General features: G+C 36.0%; 1 long non-coding RNA gene across 1 annotated transcript; it reads left to right on the forward strand.

Annotated features, from left to right (window-relative positions):
- Window positions 1-11,693: 11,693 nt before the first annotated feature.
- On the forward strand, window positions 11,694-13,821 carry LOC138895125 (uncharacterized). Its single transcript, XR_011409327.1, has 2 exons — window positions 11,694-11,853; window positions 13,529-13,821. It is a non-coding gene; the product is annotated as an uncharacterized lncRNA (long non-coding RNA).
- Window positions 13,822-14,353: the final 532 nt, after the last annotated feature.

The raw sequence follows: 14,353 nt of genomic DNA on the forward strand, positions 1-14,353 counted from the left end.
TATATATGCTACATGGATAATACTCCAAAATTTTAAGTGCGTTCATAACGTAACTAACTATGGATCATTGATCGAATACTTACTTTCATTCCATCTTAGCTTTCTTTAAACGTAAGAAATTACTTTTCATGGTCTTTCTGCCCCTTGTTGCGTGCATACTTAGCTTATCTTAGTTCCTACGCATGCCGGAGTTTTCGTGCAACTCATATGATCTTGAATCCAACTTTTGATTTTTTTTTTTTTACTTCCCATTCATTAGCCACGGCAGGTATCACTTTCTTATGGAGTGCATACAATGTTGTTGTGAGACTGTTGTTACAAGACCATTTCCTCTTCAGGTTACTGAGCTTAGGTTCCAACATTCTTCCTTATTTCCTCAGCTAGACTTTCGATGTAGTATTTAGGGAGGACCCTCTGACTCCTGTAAAGCTCCACGCCCTTGTACTTGTAGGGGTGCTTTTGCGCTGATATTTTGATTGTCTTCCAGTGGCACTCTCTTCTATCTCGTAACACCCATACGGTACCTTTATCTCCCCAACTCCTATCTAAATATTTCTCAAGGATCACGATGTCATATCTACGAGATTGAATTCCCCATGTTGGGGTTCACTATGTTTATCTTGCATGATCTATTGATTTGTCTGTAACCTCCTATCTAGCCATAAATAGGCTCTTCCTGAATCAACTACCAACTACTCGTTGGCCCATTCTCGTATCAATATTCCACGAAATCTTTTTTGGGTTATTTCCTTTGTCTTAACTTACCTTTCGCACTGGCTCCTTATTCATCAATAACATCCCGGGAAAGAACCCTTTCTTTATCTCCTTGACGTCGTGTTTGCATAATGTTCTGGAATCGTAGCATATCTATAGGCTTTGAATAGGTGCAATCTCATCCTCTTCTCATTTTTCAATTTTGTTTTCGCATTCTTCTTTACCATTCCATAGTTACTATAACCATTTAATTCTGACTTAATGCCACATCACTCCATATTCCCCCCCTTTAGGGGAGTACTAAGATTTAGTGTTACGGCGAGCTACCTATAGATGTTTTATCTCTTTATCTTTGGCGTCTTTTCACATCATCAATAACCCTTAATCGCCTTGCGGTAATCCTTCTATACCAAGGATAACAAAATTCCTTACTCACGAGGGAGACACCTAGTGTGACTGGCACACACAGTCCCTTAAGCTTGACTTTGCTCACATTGCTTGAGTTAGGTGGTGGTGCGTATATAACGCCGTAATCTTTTTCCATATCCCATATACATATATATACGCGTATATAATGCCATCTGGTCATGGGTCAATGTATATGTATAAATTCATGAAATGCATAAGAAATACGTTAATAAGATTTCTCGGAATGTCATAAAAATAATATGCATTTCGGATAAACTTTATCAAATACGTATTTTTCTGAGACCCATGAACAGAAGATATAATAATAATTCACATGCGGAATCAAGAATATAGACACTCCTAGTATTTCTATGAATAGAGTAATTTATGAAAGTTGCGTATTTTGCTCGTTTCATTTGTATTATTTGGATCATGCCAAAAGGAAAGAAGGGATAGCCTTAACATACCTGAACCGATTCTCTTGACAATCCCTTTAACGCCCGTTGATTGTGACAATACGTATCGGTGGATCGAAGTAGGAAAAAATCCGTAGGATATTCTTGAGAAAGATTGCACCGTATTTCCTTAGAATCGCAAAACTCCCGTTGCTATTACACAGTATAACATCATGTGAAATTTTGTTGAAGCTATTTATTCCATAGCAGATCCGTATGAATCTAAAAATGAATGAATGACTTTAGAAAGTGAAGCTATTTATTCCATAGCAGATCCGTATGAAACTTTCCTAAAAATGAATGAATGACTTTAGAAAGTGAAGCTATTTATTCCATAGCAGATCCGTGTGAAACTTCCCTAAAAATGAATGAATGACTTTTAGAAAAGTCCCTTTTTATAGCGGTGTGGCCCCCACTTGGTAAGGCCTACTTTAGCCACCCAAATATCTCTTAAAATGCCACCTTTTATATGACTTTAAGAGTCACCATTTCTTGATGCAAGGCTGCCACGTGATGTTTATCCATTCCCAACAATTAACCACCAACATCTTAATTAATTGTTAATCTCCCACTAAAATTAATAATTACTCGATTATCAACATAATTAAGAATTATCTCAAATTACTTAAAATACTACTTACTTTTAACACACCTTACTATCATGGTCATGTGGTACCTTGTATAACACTAGTCCATAAATGTCGGGTATTATAGTTCGGACCATATTTTATCTCAAAATGTCATACTTCGACAAAACTCATCTTCTTCGATTTGCTTACCTTCTTACCTTCACGAATTTACTTATCACTTGTTTGAAATAGCGTAATACTTATAATCCCAAAATAATCTCATTCACGAACTTACGTCGATTAACTTACGACGAAACTTTAACGTACGAAAATGCGGGATGTAACATCCCACTTCCGAGCTTTCATCAATTTATTTATGGCATACTTTCACGTACGAAAATATGGGGTGTAACAGCCTGAGGTCAGGCCAGAGGCATCAGAAGAAGAACAAAAGAGACTTGAGATATTTAAGAGGTATAGTCCACCTACCTTCAGTGGCACAGCTACTGAGTATACCCAGGGATTTCTAGAAAAATGTCATTGTATTCTCCGCACCATGGGTATTGTGGAGGTGAACGGAGTTGCCTTTACTTAATTTCAGTTGTCAGGAGCAGTGTATCGATGGTGGCAAGCTTATGAATAGGGCAGACCAGCCGATTCAACACCACCAACTTGGGCTCAATTTTTGAAAATATTTTTGAAAGAGTTTGTTCCCCGGACTCTATGGGATGCATGGCGCACAGAGTTTGAACGGTTGCGTCAGGGCACCGTGACGGTATCAGAATATGCTATCAGGTTCAGTGAGTTAGCCCGACACGCATCTATCTTTGTTCCTACAGTCAAAGAGTGAGCCTGCAGATTCATTGAAGGGCTTGATTATGATTTTAAAATAAGCATAGCTCGAGAATTGCAAACTGACATTCCATTTCAGCAAGTAGTAGAGATTGCCAGGTTGTTAGAACGTGTTTGAAGTAAGGAAAATGAGTCTAAAGAGACCAAAAGGTCTTGAAGCTCTATAGGGTTCAGTGGATTTTACTCTTCAGTTATGACCCATTATGGCGGAGGCTCGAGCAGTCGGCCAACTCAGTCCGCACATCAGATTACTCAGGGTGCTCCAGTAAGTTCTTAAAGTACACCACCAGCACGAGGTTCTTACAGTGGTTATTCCAGTTATCTGGCATATACTCAGTATGGGCAACCGCGACCTCAGAGGGGTTTTATGAGTGTGGTGATACTAGATACATCATGATAGATTGTTCCAGACTTGGGAAGGGTGGATTTCATCAGAAAACTCAGGTACATGCGTTATTCCTGTTAATACTCCACGTGCACAACCAATTAGGGGTGGAGGACAGGCAAGTAGGGGCGCCCTAGAGGGTGAGGCCCAGCCTATTGATATATTTACTATGGTGTGGTTGAGGCCACCACACAAGATAGTGTCGTTACAGGTACGATCCCGATTTGTTATAAAGGGTTATTTCTCCTTAATTTGATTCGGTTCTGAATATTGAGGCGAGTCCTCCTATTATGCTCCGCTTATGGGTGAGCTTCGTAATTTTGTGATCCACTTATATGTTTATCCTTGTTGGGAGATTTGATGATGTTAGCATGTGTCTATCATTTTTATTTTTGTACACGATTGAGGGCTATAAGTCCAAAAGTGACATTCTATTACTCACTACAGTGGGTTTTGATGTGATTTTGGAATAATTGATCTCAATTTTATGAATTATATGCCCTATTGGTACGGGGGTTCATTATGTATTGTGAAAAGTGTTTACGGAATTTATTTAAAAGAAGAAAGAAAGGGAATGGAAAATCTCAGTTGGCACAATGTGCAAAATACTTGTGATTCGGAGTTGAGGAGGAGATGCTCGCATTTTTATATGATGTGAAATATTTAAACTGGGCCACAAGCCGCGGTGGAAGTTATGTAAGGACGAGATCCTTGTGGTGAAAAATTTATGAGTTTAAATTCTCTCTTTGTGAAATTAAATTTATACTATAGTATTAATAGGGAGCCATGCCTGTTAGGCTTATTTGATAATTCTTTTATGTATTTCTGTGCATATTTTGCCATATTCGTGGTGTAAATATTGAGTTTTAGCCTACGAGGTTGTCACGACCCAAAACCTAACTCGTCGTGATGGTGCCTATCGTGATACTAGGCAAGCCGACATTTTCAAAATACTTTCAACATTTAACAGAAATGAATCAAGACATTTAAAATAATCAAAGTTTTTCATAAAAACGGGGTAAAACTCAAAGCATAAGTGCGGAAAAGTAGCCCGACATCGAGGTGTCACTAAATCATGAGCATCTAAACAGCCAGTCTAGAAACAGAGTCTACAACAGTCTGTGCCAAAATGCCAATACATGAAATAAAAGATAATAAGAAAGGAGGGACAAGGACTGCGAACGTCGGCAGCTACCTCGTAAGACTCTGATACTCAACCACACACGAGATCAATGTCCATCGTGTCCGGGAACACCTAGACCTGCACATGAGGTACAGGGAGTAACGTGAGTACATCCAACTCAGTAAGTAACAATAATAAATAAGGAACTGAAGATAGTGACGAGCTACACAGTTATAGTTCATTTTCAATAATTTCAACAAAGAATAGACATGCTTTCAAATCCGGCAGTTTAAGTCAAATTACTTTTATACAATTCAAGTTCAGGTAATCCGGATATAAAATCTTTTAGAAATTTTACAACAATGACAGATAGCAACTAAGTGCAACAACAAAGGAAAAGCAAGTACAGCCTCTCAGGGCAACAATCACTCAACTCATCACAACAACTCAATCACTCGGCTCTCAGCCCTCAGTACTCACATGAAATAGGTACTTGCGCTCACTGGGGGTGTGCAGACACCGGAGGGGCTCCCTTCAGTCCAAGCGCTATAATCCGCATGGACAATTCCAGAATGTTTCGAAATGTCGTTTCCAGGCACTTTTTGCACAGTCGCCCCGCTGCGCCCCACGCGCCGCGGCTGTACAAAACCTCGGTTTTTATAACCCGGCCCCCATTTCATTTAACTCGTTTAGGGTCCATATTTTTGGGTATTTTCTTGTGTTTTAGAGAGAAGGGGGAGAGATTCTATAGAGAGGAAAGGAAGGATAAAGGATTTCACTACTCTACCTTGAATCAAACCTTGAAATCGCATCAAAGGGTTGCTAGAGCTTCAAAGAGGTAAGAATTTCTTTCCCTAATTCTTCAATTTCAAAATCTAACTAGAAATAGGTAACTAGTAAGATGATTCTTGGATGTGAGAGTATTAGTTATACATGCTTGTACCAATAAGGTTGTGGGAAGATTGTTGAGTTCAAATGGGTAAAGATTGGGTTGAAAAATAGTAGAAATCTTCAAAGACTTTAATTGAAGATTTGAAAGGCAATCTGATGTCGGAATTCGATAATTTTTGTATGGTTGAACTCGGAACGGGTGTTCGAATTTCATGAGTTTTTCTAGGATTTGAAACGTGGGTTCCACTGTTAATTTTTAAAATGAATTTCAGATTTTAATCCGGAATATTAGTAATTTCATATGGAATTAATTCCTACGATTCGTATTGAATTATTTGTGACTAGATTTGAAGCTTTCGGAAATGAATTCGTGAGGCAAAGGTTTATTGGAATCTTGAATTTGGTTGCGAAGCGAGCTAAGTATCTTGCCTAACCTTGAGTGGGGGAATTACCCCTTAGGCATTGGGTCTTATGTAAAAATTGTGTAACTGAAAACTATGTACGCGAGGTGACGAGTACGTACTTGGTTTATATGTCCAAATTATATCGGTTGAAATTCGTAGACGCCCTTAAGTATTAAATTGGAAAATTGTTGGAACTTAGTAAATCCTTGAATTTGTCATGCTTCATTCTTTATTTGTCGAGTTTGTATTTTATATGATAATTTGGTGTATTTGCCACTTGGAATTTTATGTGAATTCCATGGGTTTGTTGATTTGATATTTTCTTGGAATTAAATTCATTATGGATTTCTTATCTGTAAGTAATCATTAAATAAGTCTAAAAGGAGGTGTTAACATAATTATCTAAAATTTAGATTAAAGAAGGCGTTGTCCTATACTGAATTACTTTTCCATTTCTGTTGTTGTGTTGAAGTTTATATTCGTTGTGTGGAGCCTTGGGCTATTTGTTGAGAAATTTATTGATTTTGTTATATCTTTGAAATTGGTTGTGGCCTATGGGCAAATCGTGATATGAATTATTGTATTGTATTGTCGTGATAATATTCTGTGTAAATTGTTGTGTGATTGGAGTTATTATTCTGAGGATATAAGGTTGGCATTCCACTGTTGACATTATGTAGGTATAAGGGTGGCATTTCACTATGCTTATGTGTGTTGGGTACTGTCTAGGCTGAGTGATAAGGGTGGCAATAGGAGCGATAAGGGTGTCTATAGGAGCGATAAGGGTGGCTATTGATATTGTCAGGGCAGAGGGATAAGAGTGTCTATTATAATGGAGTGATACGGGCGGCTATAGGAGAGATAAGGGTGGCTAATGCCACGGAAGATATGTGATGATATGTGATTATTATGTTGGTGATTTTTATGTGATGTTGTGATTTTCCTTGTGTTTGTCTTTATATATTGTGCAACTTGTCTTGTTATTTCGGTAAACTTGATAATAGTATGATCTATGTTGAAATTGTGAGTCTGTGGCTATTGCCGGGCAGATAATATTATATGGGATCGGGTTGCACGCCGCAACAGAGATGAAATGTGGGCACGAGGTGCCGGAAAAAATATGATGGTTTTTATTATTGGCATGTGAATTGTCCGTGCAGATGTGATATGAAATGTGGTAACGAGGTACCGGAGAAAATATGATGACTTAATTATAGGCACGAAGTGCCGTGGAAATATGAAAGTGGGTTAAGACCCGTGTTACGAAAAATATGAAAGTGGGCTGAGACCCATATTTTATGATTATTAAATGTGGTGTCACAGGGTGACTTTTATTTGTAAGATTTATATTCAAAATATTTATTTGGAAGGATTTTATTCAAAATATTATTTGAAAGAATTGTATTCGAAAGATATTTATTTGAAAGAATTATATTTGAAGGATATTTATTTGAAAGAAGTATATTCGACATATATTTATTGGAAAGGATTATGTTCTAGAGATTTCTATTGAAAAACTTATAGATAAAAGATGTATATTTTGAAGGACTTGAGTATTGATTGCACTTGTGTTCATTATCTGTTTGAGCAATATTTATGAAGTTCTTGTTGCCTGGCTGGTTATATCACTAGTTGATTATTGTTGCTATCACTGATATTTATTTTCTACTCCCTCTGTTCCAATTTATGTGAACCTATTTGACTGGGCACGGAGTTTAAAAAAATGAAGACTTTTGGAATTTGTGGTCCTAAACAATTCAAAAAGGGGCCCAGAGTATTTGTGTGGTTATAAAAGCTTCTCATTAAGGGTAGAATTGTAAGTTTAAGCAAAATTGTTTTCAAATTTAGAAAGGGGTCATTTTTTTTTTGAACGGACCAAAAAGGAAATAGGTTCATATAAACTGGAACGGAGGTAGTATTATTTTTGTATACTACATTACACAGATTATTATACTAGTAAGTGTCTTGACTGTACCTCGTCACTACTCCACCGAGGTTAGTCTTGATACTTACTTGGTACCGACTGTGGTGTACTCATACTATACTTCTGCACATCTTTTGTGCAGAGCCAGGTATTGGAGATATCGGACCCGAACAGAGTTAGAGTGTGGTCGCAAGGATTCAAGGTAGAGTTGCTCGGTCGTCGCAGTCCCTTGGAGTCTTTCCAATTTATTGTACTGTTAATTATTATTCAAACAGTATTGAGTATTCGACCCTTGAGATCATTTCATGTATTCAGTTAGAATTTGTGACTCGGTATAGCCAGTCTTGGGAATTTGTTTAAATATTTCCGATATTGGTTTTGACACTTGTATTAATTTATATGTTTAAAAAAAATGGCTTGAATTGTTGTTATAGTCGGCTTACCTAGTCTTAGAGACTAAGTGCCATCACGACGCCTGTGGTGGGATTTTGGATCATGACATCACATTACGTAGGAATTACTTACCTCACGATGATAGACGAAAATCCCCTCTCCAAGAGATTCAAAGTCAACCTCTCTAAGTGAAAAATGGGAAAAAGAGCCTAACTCCGCATTAAATAAACCTCACTGCCTCCAGCAATTCCGCGCATGCGGCAGTTTCGCCGCTTCTGCGAGGCCGCTTATGCGGAACATTCATGACCCAGCACTAGGCGCACCTGCGGAAAACCACCGCACCTACGGGCCCGCTTCTACGACTCGCCTCGTGCACCTGCGACCTTGCCATGCTGCCTCCCTCTAAGCATGTCATCCCCTCATCGCAGAAGCGAATCCGCTTCTACGAACACTGGCCAGTCCACTCCCAGTTGCTTCTGCGCTTGTTGGCTCGCACCTGCGAGCTTGCACCTGCGGCTAGCTCCTCGCATGTGCGAATGCACCAAAACTGTTGCTGCTTCAGCCATGGTTCCAAGTTCAACCATGTTCCGCACATCGTCCGAATAGCACCCGAGGCCCCCGGGACCTCGTCCAAATATACCAACAAGTTCGTAATCATAAAACAGACTCGCTCAAATCCTCGGAACACATAAAATATCATCAAAACTAAGGATTACTCCCCAAACCAAATCAAATCAACTTATGAACTTCAAGTTCTTCCAACTTACTCTGAACGCGCCGAATCATACTTAAACTACTCGAAACAACACCAAATTTTGCGTGCAATTCACAAATCACCACACGGAACTATTCTCATGCTTAGAATCCCAATCGGACCTCAATAATATCAAAACCTACTTCAAACCAAATTTAAAGAACTTGAAAACCTTAAGTGTACCAACTTTCAATATCTAGCGCTGAAACACTCCCGGGTCATCCGAAACCCGATCCGATCATAAGACAAAGTCCAAATCATCATACGAACCTATTGGGACCGTCAAATCCTGGTTCCGAGGTCGTTTACTCAAAACGTTGACTTAATTCAAACTTAACCATTTTAAGCCACTATTAAGGAAATAAGTATTCCGATTTCAACCCGAACCCTTCCAAACCCGAACTAACCATCCCTGCAAGTCATAAAATAGCAAAAGTATATACGGGGAGTCATAATTAGGGGAACGGAGATTTAAAAAGTAAAACGACCGATCGGATCGTTACATACCTCGTGTAACCCTCTTCGGAGTTACCATGAATGGTGACAATTAGTTTGAAGCTTTATGCTGAAAACCTAACAATGGTGAAAATTTTAAAAAAAAAAGTGAAGAGAAAAAGAAGAAGCGTGAACGGCCAAAAACCCAAAAACTTTAACACTTACCACGAATTTTTGGAGAAAAAACGTTGAAAGCGAGAGAGAATCGTGATGTGAGAGAATCGTGCTTTAACAATCAGCACAATCTTGATATGAGAGAAAGATCATGGAGAGAGAAAGAAGAAGTATTTTGCTGAGATTTTGAGAAAGAATAATCGAAAGAATGAGAGAGAGAAACATAAATAGCGTATTTAACGTCTTAATGGTAGTGTATACCATAAATACCTATTTTGCTATATAAAAAAAAGGTAGCTATAGAAAATAATATTTTAAAAGGGTTTTGATTTATAATAAATATAGTGTATACCTTTGCTATAGGAATATAAAAGATGCAGAATTAAGATACAACACATAATTATTAGTTCTTTGAGAGATTGTTTGAATACTTTTTTTTTACATATTTACATCCATTATTTTTAAACAATTTTTACATATTTGAACAGTTTATATCAAATTCTAGTAAGCGCGTATAGGGATCGATTTTGTCATATTTACAAAAAAAAATTTTACCTCCTACAACAAATGTATACACCTTATTAATTATAAACCAAAATTATTTTAAAGTATTATTCTCTATAGCTACCTTTTATATTTCATAGCAAAATGGGTATTTATGGTATATACTACCATTGAGGCATGAAATACGCTATTTATATTTTTCCTATCTCTTTCTTTCAATGAACACACGATTCTCTCTCAGAATGTTTCTTCTTTCTCTCTCTCTTTCTTCTATCTCTCTCTCTCTTCGAGCAAAATAGGCCAAATCCTCTAGGGTTACTGCAATTGAATATTTGGAGGTGTGGATGAGAAGGAAGACAACGGTTGCATGTTGTTAGATCAAGTAGATGGAATCTTCTCATCTATAAACCGCTTCATGAAAGTGATTTCAAGATAGACTGTGCCTTCACCTTTTAAGAGAGAGGCATAATGCTGAGCAATCGACTAATTGCAATACAGTCAACACAAGTAGTCTTTTGCAATGTGCTCTGTCTATCTATGATCACATACAGTCAACACAAGGAGTCTTGGCCGGAAAACGTTATCTCCAAACTTTCTTCTCTTGTTTACTATTTAGTCACATACAATGATATAAATACATTATATTCAGTATAAATTCACTCAAACACATTGTATTTTTATACAAATACATTCTTTTTGCATGTATTTATGTATTTCGAAGGTTTGTATTTTTTTAATACAGATGAATACACAAGTATTCATGCATACTGTACATACAGTATGCATGAATACAGGATATAAACATAGAAATACACTGAATACAAATATTATAATAGGACAGAATATAAATAGTGAATATATTTAATTTTAAAATACAATGAAATATAGTAAAATACACTGAATATGAATAGAAATACAGTAAATACAACCAATGAAATATACTGAATACAGCAGTAATAACATGTATTAGGAATAACTAAAATATTGTTAATACAAATACATTTGAATACACTTAATATAAAATAGCGAATACAATAAATACAAATATTGAATCTAATGGATGCAACAGTAAAAATAAATATTGAAACACACTAAATACAAAAGTTAAATACAACAGTTATATACAGCTGAAAAATTATTCTAATTAATTAGGTTGATAATGAGGCACGTTAGAATTGATTTTGTTGAGTTATATTAGGAGTGTATCACGCTAATTGATATTATTTCCGTTATTAGACAGCTGGACAGACCTATTTTTAATGTGATTGTCGTTACTGTATACTTGAATACATGGCGCACATACATGTGAATACATGCGCGTCCAGCTGGACTGCCGTGATATTTAGGCATTTTTTGTTGTTGTATTCACGAATACAACGAATACACGACCATAACGGCTGAATAGTAGCTATATAAAATAATTATGTATATGATAGTTATAGAAAGTTAATAGCCACTAAACAATAGTTGTTTCTGAAAATTAATCATAAAATATCATCTTTATAACTAGGGCCGGTTGTTATAAGCAAACGTTACTTTCTTAGAAAAACTAGACTAAACGGAGTAGCATTTAAGGCTTGACATGACCTTTTGCTGTTTAATTTTGAAAATTGTAAATCAAATTGTGGAATTTAAGAGAAGACTTGACTTTCTGAACGAAATTATAAAACTTAAAAATTAAGAGGACAGTGCAATTGAGCCCCTTTTTTCTATAAATAAATTGAGAAAAACTACTATTTCTTTCAAAAATAATTTCCATTTTGTGTTTGAGACAATGTTTTACAAGGCTACGCTTACTTTCTTCATGTTCTTATTACTTTTGGCTGGTTTGCTCTTCCCTGTAGCACCCACAAGAATGGATACGACTGGTAAGTTATTTTATCTCTTGATTTGCTATGTTACGTAATTACGTGGAGGAGATTACGTGTATAAGCCCACAAGGGTTAGTTGAGTTGGTTGGTTGGTTGAATGATTTTCCAAATGGAAGACTTGGGATCAATTCCCCTCACCAGTAGCCTCCCCAGTCAGAGGTAGATTTACATCTCATGTGTGGTTTGCGAGCGTGCGCACCTGAAGGATAGCGGTTGCGGGTTTTCTGAAAAAATTTCAAAAAAAAAGAAGAGATATTACGTATAAGATTTTTTGAGATTTTTATGGGAGGGTGAAGACTGTTTGTGAATAATCAGGGGCGGATTTATAGGCAAAAATATGGGGCACAAGAACTCATGGTCTCTACGCAAAATTAGATATTTTATATACATATTTTCTAAAATTGGTTATAATACTAAGTGTTGGCACCCATGCTCTAAGAAGATTGAATGGTGCACTTGGTTGAATGCTTAGTTAATCATCAACAGGAATAGGGATCAATTTTTACTTAATAAATTTTCTCTTTTTTTAATAGTGCACCCATGCACAAGAAATCTTTAATCCGCCTCTATGAATAACAGGATGCTTTTTAATGAGAAAAATCAGCCTCTGTGAATAATAGTGCACCCATGCATAAATATGACATGCCATAAAATTTAATGAGAAAAATCCAAAAATAAATAACACATAAGCTTAAATGGGTCATACCCACTAAATCTATTTCTCCCTTAATGTGATTTAACCCATAACCCAAATGGATTTCAATAGGAGGGAAAACACACACCCTTAATAAAATTAGGTCTTGTAATTTTTTGGGGGGGTTTGATCGTACGGATACAATCTTTCTTTTGTCTAAACAACTGCAATGGGTTGTCTATAATTGCATGTTCATTGTGAAAATAGATTTTTATTAGCCTTATTATTCTTGTATGCTTATGATACAATAATATGTTATGTGAGATGGATACAATACTATTTTAACTTCATTAGAAAATTATAAATATGTTATTTGAGTTGGATACAGTAGTATTTTAACTTTAATCGAGTTATAAAACGACTCAGATGGAACATACAAACAAGATAATAATTTTTTAGTATAGAATAATTATAAATGGGCATTATGTAATAGAAAAAGCAAGAATTTTGTAGTATATGATAATCATTTTAAACTAATGTGGAATTTAATATTATTTTTTTATCAAAACTATTTGGGTTATCGGTCAAATCACATTAAGGAAGAAATGGATCTAAAGTGGGTATGGTCCATTTAAGCTTATGTGGCATTTATTTTTGAATTTTTCTCATTAAATTTTATGTCATGTCATATTTATAGTAGGAGTTTGAGCCAAAATAACTGATAAAGTTTAGTTACTTTTAAGTGACAAAAAACAGTTGAGCGACTTTAATGAAATTGAAAAATAGTTGAATGACTATTAGTGGAATTAAACCATCGAGTACTTACATGATATACCACGCGACCATTCAACTGCAACTTTGATACCAAAGAAGTTTATAATCTAAATAATTTTCTATGACCAGCTATAATATAAATGGAAGAAAATGATCTAATAAACTTTTCTTTGTATTTTATTTATCAATCTTCTATGAAATTGTCATGTAACTAAAAGAATATATTTAATGAACAACCTTTCTTTTGTTTTGGTTCCCACACAGTGATAGCAAGAGATCTGAGACAGAATCCTCCGTCTGCAATTGGTGATCCGATACATGAGAGCCCTCCAGCTCCTGGAAATAGGTGAAATTAAGGCAAAGAAGTTTCGCTGCCGGGTTGTTATTGCTGTTATTGTTGTTATTTTTTTCTAATAAAGAGTCTTATCTCCCCGACGATAAGTAGGAGCGGAGGGAGAGTACAAGCTACGAGTTTGGTCGAATTTAATAGTTTTGATCCAAATCATATACTATTTGTCTTGTGAAATTTATTGAATATGAACAAATAATTTAGTATCCATTAACTCCGCCTCTGTGATAATGATCGTGTTGCATGCATAGGAGTTTTTAGCTAGGCACGTAGCAAAAATGTTTTAAGTTTTTAGGTACTTTAATTTTGGTGTGTATGAGTATCTAAAATAAAAGATGTGAACCAGTATCTATGCCGGGGCGGATTGAGGGTACGGAAGGGGGTTCACTCGAATCTCATTCCCTTGAAAATTATACTGTACGTATAAGACACAATTTATTTTGTATTTTGAATTCCCTTGATCCAATCCAAAAGCATAGCCCAGCGGTTGTTTACCCTTAAAACGATACAATTGGATTTATAGCGTGGTTTATAATCAAGCGAATCGGTTTGATCCAAAAATAATAAATAAATAAATAAGAACAAATATTAGATTAACGAATAAAATTAAAGGAAATAACAAGCCTGGTTAAGGACTTAGCCTTTCCGATAACAAGAGCAAGAAAAATTTCAAATGCTTGAATTTATCGTAGTAAGAAAATAGATTACAACTTTTGTGTGTAGAGTATTTCATGTGTCTA

Source organism: Nicotiana tomentosiformis, chromosome 7 (genome assembly GCF_000390325.3).
Source record: "Nicotiana tomentosiformis chromosome 7, ASM39032v3, whole genome shotgun sequence".
Taxonomy (NCBI): Eukaryota; Viridiplantae; Streptophyta; class Magnoliopsida; order Solanales; family Solanaceae; genus Nicotiana; species Nicotiana tomentosiformis.